We start from the raw sequence: 13,373 nt of genomic DNA on the forward strand, positions 1-13,373 counted from the left end.
AGACTCTTCCAGATCTGCCAGACAGCCAGACTCTTCCAGATCTGCCAGTCAACCAGACTCTTCCAGATCTGCCAGTCAACCAGACTCTTCCAGATCTGCCAGTCAACCAGACTCTTCCAGATCCGCCAGTCAGCCAGGATCTGCCAGATCTGCCAGTCAGCCAGGATCCGCCAGTCAGCCAGGATCAGCCAGTCAGCCAGGATCTGCACGATCTGATAGTCAGCCGGGATCCGCCAGTCAACCAGGATCTGCCGGATTCAACTGCCTGGCTGGGCTTCATCTCGGTACTGGGCTTCTTCTCGGTACTGGGCTTCTTCTCGGTACTGGGCTTCTTCTCAGTACTGGGCTGCCCCTCAGTCCCGAGCTGCCCCTCAGTCCCAAGCTGACCCTCAGTCCCGAGCTGCCTCAGTCCCGAGCTGCCCCTCAGTCACGAGCTGCTCCTCTGTTATGTAGGTTTCTGGGTGAGGACTATTCGGCCATGGTCGGCTGCGAGGGTGGATCATCCTAGGACGCGAAGGGGAGGAACAATGACATTTATGAAGTGGGGTCCACGTCCGGAGCCGGAATTGCCACCATGGACAGACGCCCACCCGGACCCTCCCTATGGTTTTGAGGTGCGTTCGGGAGTCCGCACCTTAGGGGGGAGGGGGGGGGGGTTCTGTCACGCCTTGGTCTTAGTATTTTGTGTTTTAGTTAATTAGTTGGTCAGGCCAGGGTGTGACATGGGTTTATTGTTTGTTGTATTTAGTGGGTTTTTTTAGTTATTGGGATTGTAGCTGATTAGGGGTGTGTGTTTCATAGGTTTGGCTGCCTGAGGCGGTTCTCAATCAGAGTCAGGTGATTCTCGTTGTCTCTGATTGGGAACCGTATTTAGGTATCCTGGGTTTCGCTTTGTATTTCGTGGGTGATTGTTCCTGTCTCTGTGTTAGTTTCACCAGTCAGGCTGTAATAGGTTTCACGTTCCGTTTTGTTGTTTTGTATTTATTCGTTATTTCATGTATAGTTTCGTTATTTGTTTTCACTAATAAACATGAGTAACAAACACGCTGCAGTTCGGTCCGACTCTCTTTCGACAAACGAAGAACGTCGTTACACTCATCCATAAAGGCCAGATTTGTGCAATATACGACTGATTGTTGTCCTATGGACAGAGTCTCCCACCTCAGCTGTAGATCTCTGCAGTTCATCCAGAGTGATCATGGGCCTCTTGGCTGCATCTCTGATCAGTCTTCTCCTTGTATGAGCTGAAAGTTTAGAGGGACGGCCAGGTCTTGGTAGATTTGCAGTGGTCTGATACTCCTTCCATTTCAATATTATCGCTTGCATAGTGCTCCTTGGGATGTTTAAAACTTGGGAAATCTTTTTGTATCCAAATCCGGCTTTAAACTTCTTCACAACAGTATCTCGGACCTGCCTGGTGTGTTCCTTGTTCTTCATGATGCTCTCTGGGCTTTTAACGGATTTCTGAGACTATCACAGTGCAGGTGCATTTATACGGAGAATTGATTACACACAGGTGGATTGTATTTATCATCATTAGTCATTTAGGTCAACATTGGATCATTCAGAGATCCTCACTGAACTTCTGGAGAGAGTTTGCTGCACTGAAAGTAAAGGGGCTGAATAATTTTGCACGCCCAAATTTTCAGTTTTTGATTTGTTAAAAAAGTTTGAAATATCCAATAAAAGAATACTTTCGCAAGGCACTGAATCTCTGTAGTTTCTGTACATTGTACCTCAGGGCCTCTGTAGCCCTCTTCCACTCTGTTAGGCCACACAGTTCAGTGGTACAGGGGTGGTTAGAGAGGCCATTAAACCACAACTGTTTAATGGCCACAGAGGAGTAGTTGCCTCTTTTGGCCTCTCTCAGCTTAATTCTCAGTTGTGTGTGTTAGTGATTTGGTATTTATTTTATAAGGTGGCCCTAAAGGACAAAGTACCCAGCAGTGGATAATTGTATTGTATTACATTGATCACCTAGTAAAAATAAACAGTTTATTCCAAACTGCCACAATGTTGTTTGGCATGATGTTATTTGCCTATTAGTATTTCCTGTCTTGGCTCCACTGATCACAGCCCCCTGTTCTGAGAAGCAGCTAGTCGCCTTATAAGGAAAATGTGATTGGGTCAGTGAGGAACGCATGACTTCCTGTGGTGTGAGTGACAGGGAGGAGCAGCTCAGTGATGAGTGAGGCCTGCTGAGGTGAACATCACTGGGCCTCTAATAAACTAACACTGTGGGATGAAATGGCCTTTATGCCCACCCCCTCTCTCTCAGTATGTCTTTCCAGATTTCCAGTCCAGAGGCATGGTGGATCCCTTTGTTGTCTGAGAGAGCATGCATTTGGTGAGATCATACAGAGGTCTCTGAGCAACGGTACTAAAGAGAGAATATGGACGCCTGGCTCCTGGGCTTCACCACTTCCTGTTCCCCACTCTGTTTCGTTTGTTTCATTTTGGGATTTCTTTGTGATTTTGAACTTTTAAATGATTTGCATTGGCTCAAAATAAACTATGGAATGCAACATGTGTGAGATGTGACCACCAGAAAGCTATTCACTATAAAAAAATATGTTGTTTGTTGAAACTTGTCTGCCTCTACTTTACTCTGTCTGCTAAACCCAGATCCCAAAGAACCTGGTCGCTTTTCCACTGCGTGACATGTGCAAGTGTTAATGTGTGGGTGATTTCAGGGGTGGTTGACATTAAGGGGATGTGAGACAGACTCTGATCAACAGTGACTTTCCACTGTGGCAGACCTAATCTGTGTCATTCTCTCTCTGCTGAAGACAAACAACCTGCACTAAAGGAAGACTGGCCTTCAGCTCTCACAACACCTCTCAGTGCATCAAAACCACACACACTCTTTTCACATCTGTTCATCTGGACAATAAACACCAGACCCCTACCTATAACGGCTTTCGTCTGGTGAAGGAGAGTCGGACCAAAATGCAGCGTGGTATTCTTGATACATGTTTAATGACGATGAAAAAAACGAATAATACAAAAACAACAAACGGAACATGAAAACCTATACAGCCTATCTGGTGACAACAAACACAGAGACAGGAACAATCACCCAAGAAATACTCAAAGAATATGGCTGCCTAAATATGGTTCCCAATCAGAGACAACGATAATCACCTGACTCTGATTGAGAACCGCCTCAGGCAGCCATAGACTATGCTATACACCCCCAAGACAAAACACACCACAAAAAACCCATGTCACACCCTGGCCTGACCAAATAAATGCAGACAAACACAATATACTTCGACTAGGGCGTGACACTACCAAGTTTAAATTTTGTCACATGCACAAGTACAGTGAAATGCTTAACTTGCAGGCTCTACCCAACAATGCTGTAATCAATATCAACATAGTACAAATAATAAACAGTTATATATAATGATAAAGAAAACACAAGAAATCAGAAATAAAAGAGGGATATAAAACGAACGATACAACTACACTAACTATATACCGGGTCAGTGCATATACCAAATGTACAATGTGCAGGGTTAATGGAGTAATTTGAGGTAGATACACTATTTACATGTAGGTGAGGGATTAGGAGAAATTTACTGGTAGCAGGATAAATAATAATAATAGTAAACATTATGGCAGCAGCATAAGTGGTGGGTGGGGGTGTGCGTGGTGGTGAGTGTGTGCGTGGTGGTGAGTGTAAGTGTCTGGGTGTTAGTGGGATGTGAGTGTGTATTTGTGCCAGAGTGTCAGTGTAGGTGTGATCGACTCGTGGTAATATATGCATGTGAACAGGAGTAATAGTGACCAGTAGCAGGATAAAATATATACTAATGTTAATGCCAATAAATAATCAATGAAGAGCAGTGTAGTGGTAGTAATATAAATCTAATCAAGAATCATTTAAGCAGCAGTGTGGGTGTGAGGGGGGGGCAGTAGTTGTTAGTCATTTAACAGTCTTATCACCAGGGGGTGGAAGCTTTTTAGGTGTCTGTTGGTCTGAGCCTTGATGCATCAGTATCATCTTGTCATGGCTGTTGAAAGAACTGGACCCAAGGCACAGCGTTGTCAGCGTACATTTTATTTTTATTTGAAAAGACGCCGAACAAAACAATAAACACTACAAAAACAAACTGTGAAGCTAAAAGCTATGTGGCATAAACAAAGTCAACTTCCCACAAACACAGGTGGGAAAAAGGGCAGCCTAAGTATGGTTCTCAATCAGAAACAACAATAGACAGCTGTCCCTGATTGAGAACCCCACCCGGCCAAAACATAGAACTACACAACATAGAACATAGACTACCCACGCCAACTCACGCCCAAACCAAACCAAAATAGAGACATAAAAAGGATCTCTAAGGTCAGGGCGTGACACATCTGCCGGACAGGAGCATGGAAAACAGTCCATATCTCGGGTGGCTGGAGTCTTTGGAAATGTTTCAGATCTTTCTCAGATAATGTGCAACATTTTCCGGGCCTTTCTCAGTTTGATGTGCAAAGTATGTGTAGAATACAAACAACAAGGTAAAAGCATTTCCATAAACCTAAAGCAGTGATTATCATCGAGATTCAGCTGCAGGCAAAAACAAATCTTAAGGGGATGGTCAGGGGGTTGGAACAAAATTACAAATCATTTGGAGACTGCAAATTGAATGCAAGAAGCCCAAATACTAAAACATAATTATCACTTGGAGCTGATTTGCTGGTGTTTTTACAGTATTTTATGTCCAACGATAACAATATTGATGCAGTATCCTGTAAAGATACATGACTAACTGGTGTGAGGAAGTAGTCCTTGAGGTTGTTGCGCACGTCTGTAGCAACTCCAGATGCCCTGTCTGCTGACATGTTTCTTGGGACCAGGAAGCTGGATGTATGTGCGGTGGATGTACCATGTTGATGACTGAATTGTCTATTTCTGTGGTGTAAAGGTAGTTGTGGAGGGCCACGCAGACATTCACAATGGACTCTGCTTTCTCTGGGGCAACATCAACAGCTCGTCCCAGGACCCTCCATCTTGCAGCAAGAATCCCAAAGCAGGTTTCTGAAATTCTTTTGGCTTGAGCGGCAGTAGTTGTAGATATTCTTGGCTTCATCAAGGGCAGAGGAATCTGAAGAAAATGGCTATTAGTATTGCACATGAACATGAAGGCTATCAAATGTGTAGTGTAACAACTATAGCCTATGCTTTGGACATAGGCCCCATCCTCTTACTGGGATGCCAGAAACATTTTATGTGTAGCATATAATTACAACGTCAATATTGGTATAATTTTCACATCATATGTAGTCACATGTATTTAGCCTATCTTACCTGGATATGGTCGCATCCGGTTTACCCTCAGAGGGAATGACTCATCTCCCACTAAGACATATGGGCTTGGTGTTTGGGTCCCCAGCAAGCACATTGGCCTCAGCGGGAATGGGCCTGCAATGAGTTGAGAGCTGAACATGCGTCTTGAGAAGATTCCCACATCTCACGGCCATATGCACCCCGTCGATCATGGTGGAGCGGTAATTTGCATCGCAGACTGCACGACACAAGGCGGACTTCCTCTCTGGGTGGAATGCAATGACACTGTGGACAAAAGTGCCCGCTGCCCCAAAAACCATGACTCTGCACACACGTCGATCGACGGAGGGTGAACAGGAGTGGAGCATCATGTTTATGGGGGAAACACCAACAGAATGAAACAAGTAAATTATATGTCAGTCTCGTTCACTATCATTCACACAAACATGCTCTAACTGACGTGTAACACCTGAGAGTTTAGTATGGATCACATGAGACACTCCAATTAGATTGATATGTTACGTTTCGTATGGTATGTATTCATTTGTGGGTGTCCATCATCCATGATATGTTACGTTTCGTATGGTATGTATTCATTTGTGGGTGTCCATCATCCATGATATGTTACAATTTGTAACATATCAGACAAATTGTAATTTGTAAGTCGTACAATAAGTAAACGATTAGCTAAATGTATGATATGTTGCGAATTCCCATTTGTTGTGGCTAATGTTAGCTAAGGAGCTGGGTGACTATCGCTAACGTTAGCGAGGTGGTTAAGTTGCTAAAATGTTAAAGTTGTCCGTGATGAGATTCAAAAACACTACCTTTGGAACGCTAGACGTTCATGTTATACGCCTGCCCATCCAACTCGACCAACCCCCCTACTTTTGTTTTAAGTATCCTTCTTATGTAACCATACCAAACGTTACATTTCATACTAATTTGAGTGTTACGGATTTACAATGACTATGTTAAGTCTAGTCTATGAGACCAGGTTGACCTGGGAGGGTAGGCCTCTTAGCTGTAAACATTAATACAAATTATATTATAATCTGTAAAAAAATATATTCCAGTTCAAGAATGAACATGTCATTTTAGTCCAGGACTAGGCATAATCTGTGTCTGGGAAATTGGCCCATGCGATAACATAGAGGCTATGTAGCATGCAGTATGTAAGTGGACTGTGTTTCTAATTGTTATGGTCGTGCTCAACAATGTAAGCATGAGAGAAAACACACTGAGACCACATAGACATCCTGCTGAAACTACATAGTGAAGGAAAGGTCAACCAGACCTGTCCAAAGCAAAGCATCTTGATGTCACAGTAGACCAGTGTTCAGGTACTGGTGAACAGCTCACTGAGTGAATGTTGCGTGGGTGGGTTTAGCATGGTAACAGTAGATTGTGTCTGCAGAAGCCCTCTGCACACACATTCATACAGACATACTGTATGTACAGAACACAAGAGAAGGAAGATAATTATTAATGCAAAAAGATGGCACATTCTGTATACAGGGATTTCAGGAGAGCAGTTCAATCAATTAAGACATACAGCATAAGGAAGGATGATGATGCTCAATTGAATTAGAAGTCGCAGGCTAATACTTTTCAGATGCAATACGAGCGACAATGCTATCTCAATAAATCATAATTTGCAATGCATAGCGATGATACAGTATCTCTGACTTTACTCCAAAACCCATCTCTAGTCTATTGACACTGTCCTTGGCTTTATCTATTTCCTGGTGAGGTAGATGATGGTCAGACAGCAGAGGAGAACTCCAGTTCTTATGATGGAGAGGACCAGGATTCTCATCTGTGGATCAAACTCACAATCTGAAAGAATAAAATATACTGTACCACTCCAACATAGTGCTATGGGCAGTAGTCGTTATCCAGAAACTAACTGTTTGTCTATTGGTTGCCTTGACTTCAATGGTTTATGTGGCTAATCAGAAGCAGGCAAATTTAGCACTCAGAACAACAGGCCTTGTGTTCTGGAATCTAATCTGATTACTAGAGAGCAATTCAATTTAATTACATTTAATAATGTAATTAAATAGCATTATTAAATAGGCTACATGTACACTATTAACTATTAGTTGTAATGAGTGCAAATCAATTGAACTGTTTTGTAATCATTCGGCGTCTGAAAGAAAGAAAATAGAAATTGTTTAAATCCTACAGAATTTGAACTTTATGACTGCTGTGGTTCTCATCTTTGTCCACTAGAGAGCGACATTCTCTCATATATAATCTATGAACAGATGATGATTTTCTCCATTTCTCTGCCCGGGCTGGTGTATAAATAATACGATTTTACTCCTGCAACCTACCCAAAAATACCAATACGATAATCTCCAATGAAAAGGAGGCAATCACATACCATTATAGTATTACAATAATAACCTAAACTTTTCCATCCAAAAAAATCCAATTCAACTGTGGATTTATCCTGAATATTAGTGCAGGTTATCATGCAATTTGTAGTTGACCATTTCTCACCAGCCCCGCCTCACAACGCTACCTGATCCACCCGCCCCATCTGTCAGTTATACCGGGACTTAGGTGGTGCTTTTCACGGGAAAGTTAGCTATATGTCGGAAGTACGGAAATTTACCAAAAGGTTGAGTAAACCTGGAACGGCGGCGGAACTCAGGCAAAGTGTCTCGGAGGCTGTGAGGACATCGGTGATTGTGGTTAGTATGGTGGCTTATTATCTCATCTTCAGTTAGCTAGTAGCCAAGGTACCTTGCTGTCCAAACCCGCTCACTTTACTACGGAACCTTAGCGCCAGAGTCCTGTCCTGTTTCATCCAGAAAAGCATTTGTTATACTTTTAGTTTACAACGTCACTTGAATGTCCGAACGACAACATTGTTTCCAGTTTTATCGAAGACGCGTGTCAGCGAGTCTCATCATTCCCCATATGTCACCCACTGAGCAGAGCTTGTCACATTTGATTACAAGTGGAAATTTAAACTTGCGTATGATGTCGTAATTATCTGGAAATTAATACATTTCGTTAGGCAGAAAATTACCATATTTTAAAAAGGATAATGTGTGTATGTATGTATGTGTGTGTGTGTCCTTTTTCTGTGGCTATGGTGTGTAGCGCACAAGAGAGAACACATGGTATTCCATGCCTCTTGGCTGCAGGGCCTTTTGTGCGCTTGTAGAATGTGCAGTGCCAATTCTGAGTTGGCCAGCGACACTGCATGGTTTCCCAAGATCCCTTTTCCTGTTCTTCCATCCTGCTCCTTTCTATGCTGGGTGGGTGGAATTAATATGTTCAATGCCCCAAACATGTACAGGATTATTGATCCTGGTGGTCTTTGATGATAGACCTACAATAACAGTTCCGTCACTGCAAGAGCCTTTTCTCTTTCTTTGTTGAAAGGACAATAGTGCTGTAGGCTATATCATTGGTTGTGGTTTGTAGTTTGGTTGGCTGCTTGTAGTATTGGCTTAAACCCTGCTATGATGCCGGGAATTGGCTTGAGAAAAATTGCACATAAAACTGACGAAGCACTTCAGATTTAATCATTCACAGAGGGCTTCTTTGGGTTCTCTCTGTGTGTGTGTGTTTCTTTCTGATGTCAGTGTTTTTGCAAGAGATTTCTCTCCTCTGACATCAAAAGATGCATGACCTTTCGGGGTGACTCTGACCTCATGACCTCGTGATTTTTCCATCATGGGATTTTTCCACTAAAATCTCCCACACTGTCGATGTCATCTGATTCACCAGGTCTCTTTTTCTCATATGCGACACAACCAACACACAAACCCAGCCAAGACGATGCCAAGACAACATTCAGTGGACTTTTGAAAACCTGCCTTTGCCCAGACCTTTTTTTATTAACAAACATCTCCAGTCAAGTCTTATGACAATGATGCAGTGAAGACAACAGGCGTAGTAACCTTGTGATGAGATTTGATGTTGCCTGTGTAACAGTATAATTTTAAACCGTCAACCCCAAAGACCAGAGAGGTTTTCTAATTCCGCGCAAAACGGTAGATGAGTAAAGAATAAATGAGAAAAAAAAGCAGGCCTTGAACATCCCTTTGAGAATGGTGAAGTTATTAATTACACTTTGGATGGTGTATTCACGACAAAGATGCAGGCGTCCTTCCTAACTTGCCGGAGAGGAAGGAAACTGCTCAAGGATTTCACCATGAGGCCAATGATGGCTTGTTACAGAGTTTAATGGCTGTGATAGGAGAGAACTGAGGATGGATTGACAACATTGTAGTTACTCCACAATACGAACCTAATTTACAGCATGAAAAGAAGGAAGCCTTTACATGATAACAAATATTCTAAAAATGCATCCTGTTTGCAACAAGGCACTAAAGTTATTCTGACAATAATATGGCAAAGCAATTCCCTTTTTGTCTTGAATACAAGGCGTTAGTTATGTTTGGGGCCAAATCCAATACAACACGTTACTGAGTACCACTATATTTTCAAGCATACTGGTTGCTGCATCATGCTATGCTTGGAGTTGTTAAGGACTGGGGAGTTTTTCAGGATAAAACATAGTAGATCTAAATGGAATGGAGCTAAGCACAGGGACAATCCTAGAGGAAAACCTGGTTCAGTCTGCTTTCCATCAGACACTGGGAGATGAATTCACCTTTCAGCAGGACAATAACCTAAAATACAGGGTCAAATCTACACTGGAGTCACTTACCAAGAAGACAGTGAATGTTCCTGAGTGCCGAGTTACAGTTCTGACTTAAATCTACTTGAAAATCTATGGCAAGACCTGAACATGTTTGTCGAGCAATGATCAACAACCAATGTGACAGAGCTTGAAGAATTTAGAAAAGAATAATGGGCAAATGTTGCACAATCCAGGTGTGGTAAGCTCTTAGGGACTTACCCGGAAAGATTCATAGCGGTAGTCGCTGCCAATGGTGCTTCTACAAAGTATAGACTCAGGGTTGAATACTTATGTAAATTCGAATATGTCTGTATTTCATTTTCAATACGTTTGCAAAAATACCTAAAAACATGTTTTCATTGTGTGTAGATGGGTGAGAAAAAAATGTGAATTAAACCATTTTAAGTGCAGGCAACAACAAAATGTGGATAAGTCAAGGGGTACGAATACTTTCTGAAGGTGACTATCTATTAGAGGTCGACCGATTAATCGGAATGGCCGATTTAATTAGGGCCAATTTCAAGTTTTCATAACAATTGGAAATCTGTATTTTTGGTCACCGATTTGGCCGATTTTTATTTATTTATTTTGTACACCTTTTAATCTTTCACTAGGCAAGTCAGTTAAGAACACATTCTTATTTTCAATGACGGCCTAGGAATGGTGGGTTAACTGCCTCGTTCAGGGGCAGAACGACAGATTTTCACATTGTCAGCTCGGGGGATCCAATCTTGCAACCTTACAGTTAACTAGACCAACGCTATAACGACCTGCCTCTTGTTGCACTCCACAAGGAGACTGCCTGTTACGCGAATGCAGTAAGCCAAGGTAAGTTGCTAGCTAGCATTAAACTTATCTTATAAAAACAATCAATCAATCATATTCACTAGTTAACTACAAATGGTTGATGATATTACTAGCTATTATCTAGCGTGTCCTGCGTTGTGTATAATCTGACTGAGCATACAAGCATACAAGTATCTAACTGAGCGGTGGTAGGTAGAAGCAGGCGCGTAAACATTCATTCAAACAGCACTTTCTTTGCGTTTTGCCAGCAGCTCTTCGTTGTGCATCAAGCATTGCGCTGTTTATGACTTCAAGCCTATCAACTCCCGAGATGAGGCTGGTGTAACCGAAGTGAAATGACTAGCTAGTTAGCGTGCGCTAATAGCGTTTCAAACGTCACTCGCTCTGAGCCTTGGAGTGGTTATTTCCCTTGCTCTGCATGGGTAACGCTGCTTCGAGGGTGGCTGTTGTCATTGTGTACCTGGTTCGAGCCCAGGAAGCTATACTGTTACACTGGCAATACTAACGTGTCTATAAGAACATCCAATAGTCAAAGATTAATGAAATACAAATGGTATAGAGGGAAATAGTAAAATATTTTTCCTATAATAACTACAACCTAAAACTTCTTACCTGGGAATATTGAAGACTCATGTTAAAAGGAACCACCAGCTTTCATATGTTCTCATGTTCTGAGCAAGGAACTTAAACGTTAGCTTTCTTACATGGCACATATTGCACTTTTACTTTCTTCTCCAACACTTTGTTTTTGCATTATTTAAACCAAATTGAAATTCATTATTTATTTGAGGCTATTGATTTTATTGATGTATTATATTAAGTTAAAATAAGTGTTCATTTAGTATTGTTGTAATTGTCATTATTACAAATAAAAATATATTATTTTTTTAAATCGGCCGATTAATCGGTATCGGCTTTTTTGGTCCGCCAATAATCGGTATCGGCTTTTTTGGTCCGCCAATAATCGGTATCGGCGTTGAAATATCATAATCGGTCGACCTCTGAGCGTTTTCGTGCTGAGCGATTAACCAAAATGTCATTTCTTTTCTCGTTTTTTAACTAATTGACCAACTCGGTTCAGTTATTTGAATTCCATTTAGTTTTTCTTTTCGTGCGTAGTGTTTCTAGAGATTAGTCAAATCAAGCCTGAACTGTGCAATGTAGTAGGGCAGTTGTAGTTTCCAACGGGTCAATATTTTACAGTTGAACGCAGAAAACATGCTAATTGTCTACAATTAACTTGATCCCATTGTGGAACCTACTTGTTCCTTCTGAGACGGAGAGAAGAATGTGCGATGGGGAGGGAAGTGCTTCGTGAGGTATCTCTACCTGAAAATACATGATCTAAGATTGATAGTTGCTTTTCAGCAGGCTTATTCCTTATTTACTTTGAAGAACTGTTACAAGTGATATTTGTCAGACAGCATTATCACGTTTTAAGGTGTGACCCAGGTGCAGACAGTGTTGAAGAAACAAACGTTTATTCTTTAAACAGGTCCAGGCAGGCAGGGGCAAATAATCTAGAGAGGGTGTAAGGCACCGGAACAGCAGGCTCAGGGTCAGGTCAGGCAGGGGTCAATAATCCAGAGAGGGTGTAAGGCACCGGAACAGCAGGCTCAGGGTCAGGTCAGGCAGGGGCAAATAATCTAGAGAGGGTGTAAGGCACCGGAACAGCAGGCTCAGGGTCAGGTCAGGCAGGGGTCAATAATCCAGAGAGGGTGTAAGGCACCGGTACAGCGGGCTCAGGGTCAGGTCAGGCAGGGGTCAATAATCCAGAGAGGGTGTAAGGCACCGGAACAGCAGGCTCAGGGTCAGGTCAGGCAGGGGTCAATAATCCAGAGAGGGTGTAAGGCACCGGAACAGCAGGCTCAGGGTCAGGTCAGGCAGGGGCAAATAATCTAGAGAGGGTGTAAGGCACCGGAACAGCAGGCTCAGGGTCAGGTCAGGCAGGGGTCAATAATCCAGAGAGGGTGTAAGGCACCGGAACAGCGGGCTCAGGGTCAGGTCAGGCAGGGGTCAATAATCCAGAGAGGGTGTAAGGCACCGGAACAGCAGGCTCAGGGTCAGGTCAGGCAGGGGTCAATAATCCAGAGAGGGTGTAAGGCACCGGAACAGCAGGCTCAGGGTCAGGTCAGGCAGGGGCAAATAATCTAGAGAGGGTGTAAGGCACCGGAACAGCAGGCTCAGGGTCAGGTCAGGCAGGGGTCAATAATCCAGAGAGGGTGTAAGGCACCGGAACAGCGGGCTCAGGGTCAGGTCAGGCAGGGGTCAATAATCCAGAGAGGGTGTAAGGCACCGGAACAGCAGGCTCAGGGTCAGGTCAGGCAGGGGTCAATAATCCAGAGAGGGTGTAAGGCACCGGAACAGCGGGCTCAGGGTCAGGTCAGGCAGGGGTCAATAATCCAGAGAGGGTGTAAGGCACCGGAACAGCAGGCTCAGGGTCAGGTCAGGCAGAGGTTGGTAATCCAGAGTAGAGGCAAAGGTACAAGATGGCAGGTAGGCTCAGGGCTGGCGCGAAATGTCAAAACCAGGAAACTCGAAAACTTGGACTATAGCAAAGACAGGCGCAAGGGAGACCGCTGATAGGTTTGAACAAACAAAATAAACTGGCACGCA

General features: G+C 43.1%; 1 pseudogene; it reads left to right on the forward strand.

Annotated features, from left to right (window-relative positions):
- The first annotated feature begins 7,778 nt into the window (after positions 1 to 7,778).
- Positions 7,779 to 13,373, forward strand: part of LOC135510085 (dedicator of cytokinesis protein 11-like) — a 99,781-nt pseudogene continuing 94,186 nt past the window's right edge.

This window comes from Oncorhynchus masou, chromosome 23, assembly GCF_036934945.1.
Source record: "Oncorhynchus masou masou isolate Uvic2021 chromosome 23, UVic_Omas_1.1, whole genome shotgun sequence".
In the NCBI taxonomy this organism is placed as follows: Eukaryota; Metazoa; Chordata; class Actinopteri; order Salmoniformes; family Salmonidae; genus Oncorhynchus; species Oncorhynchus masou.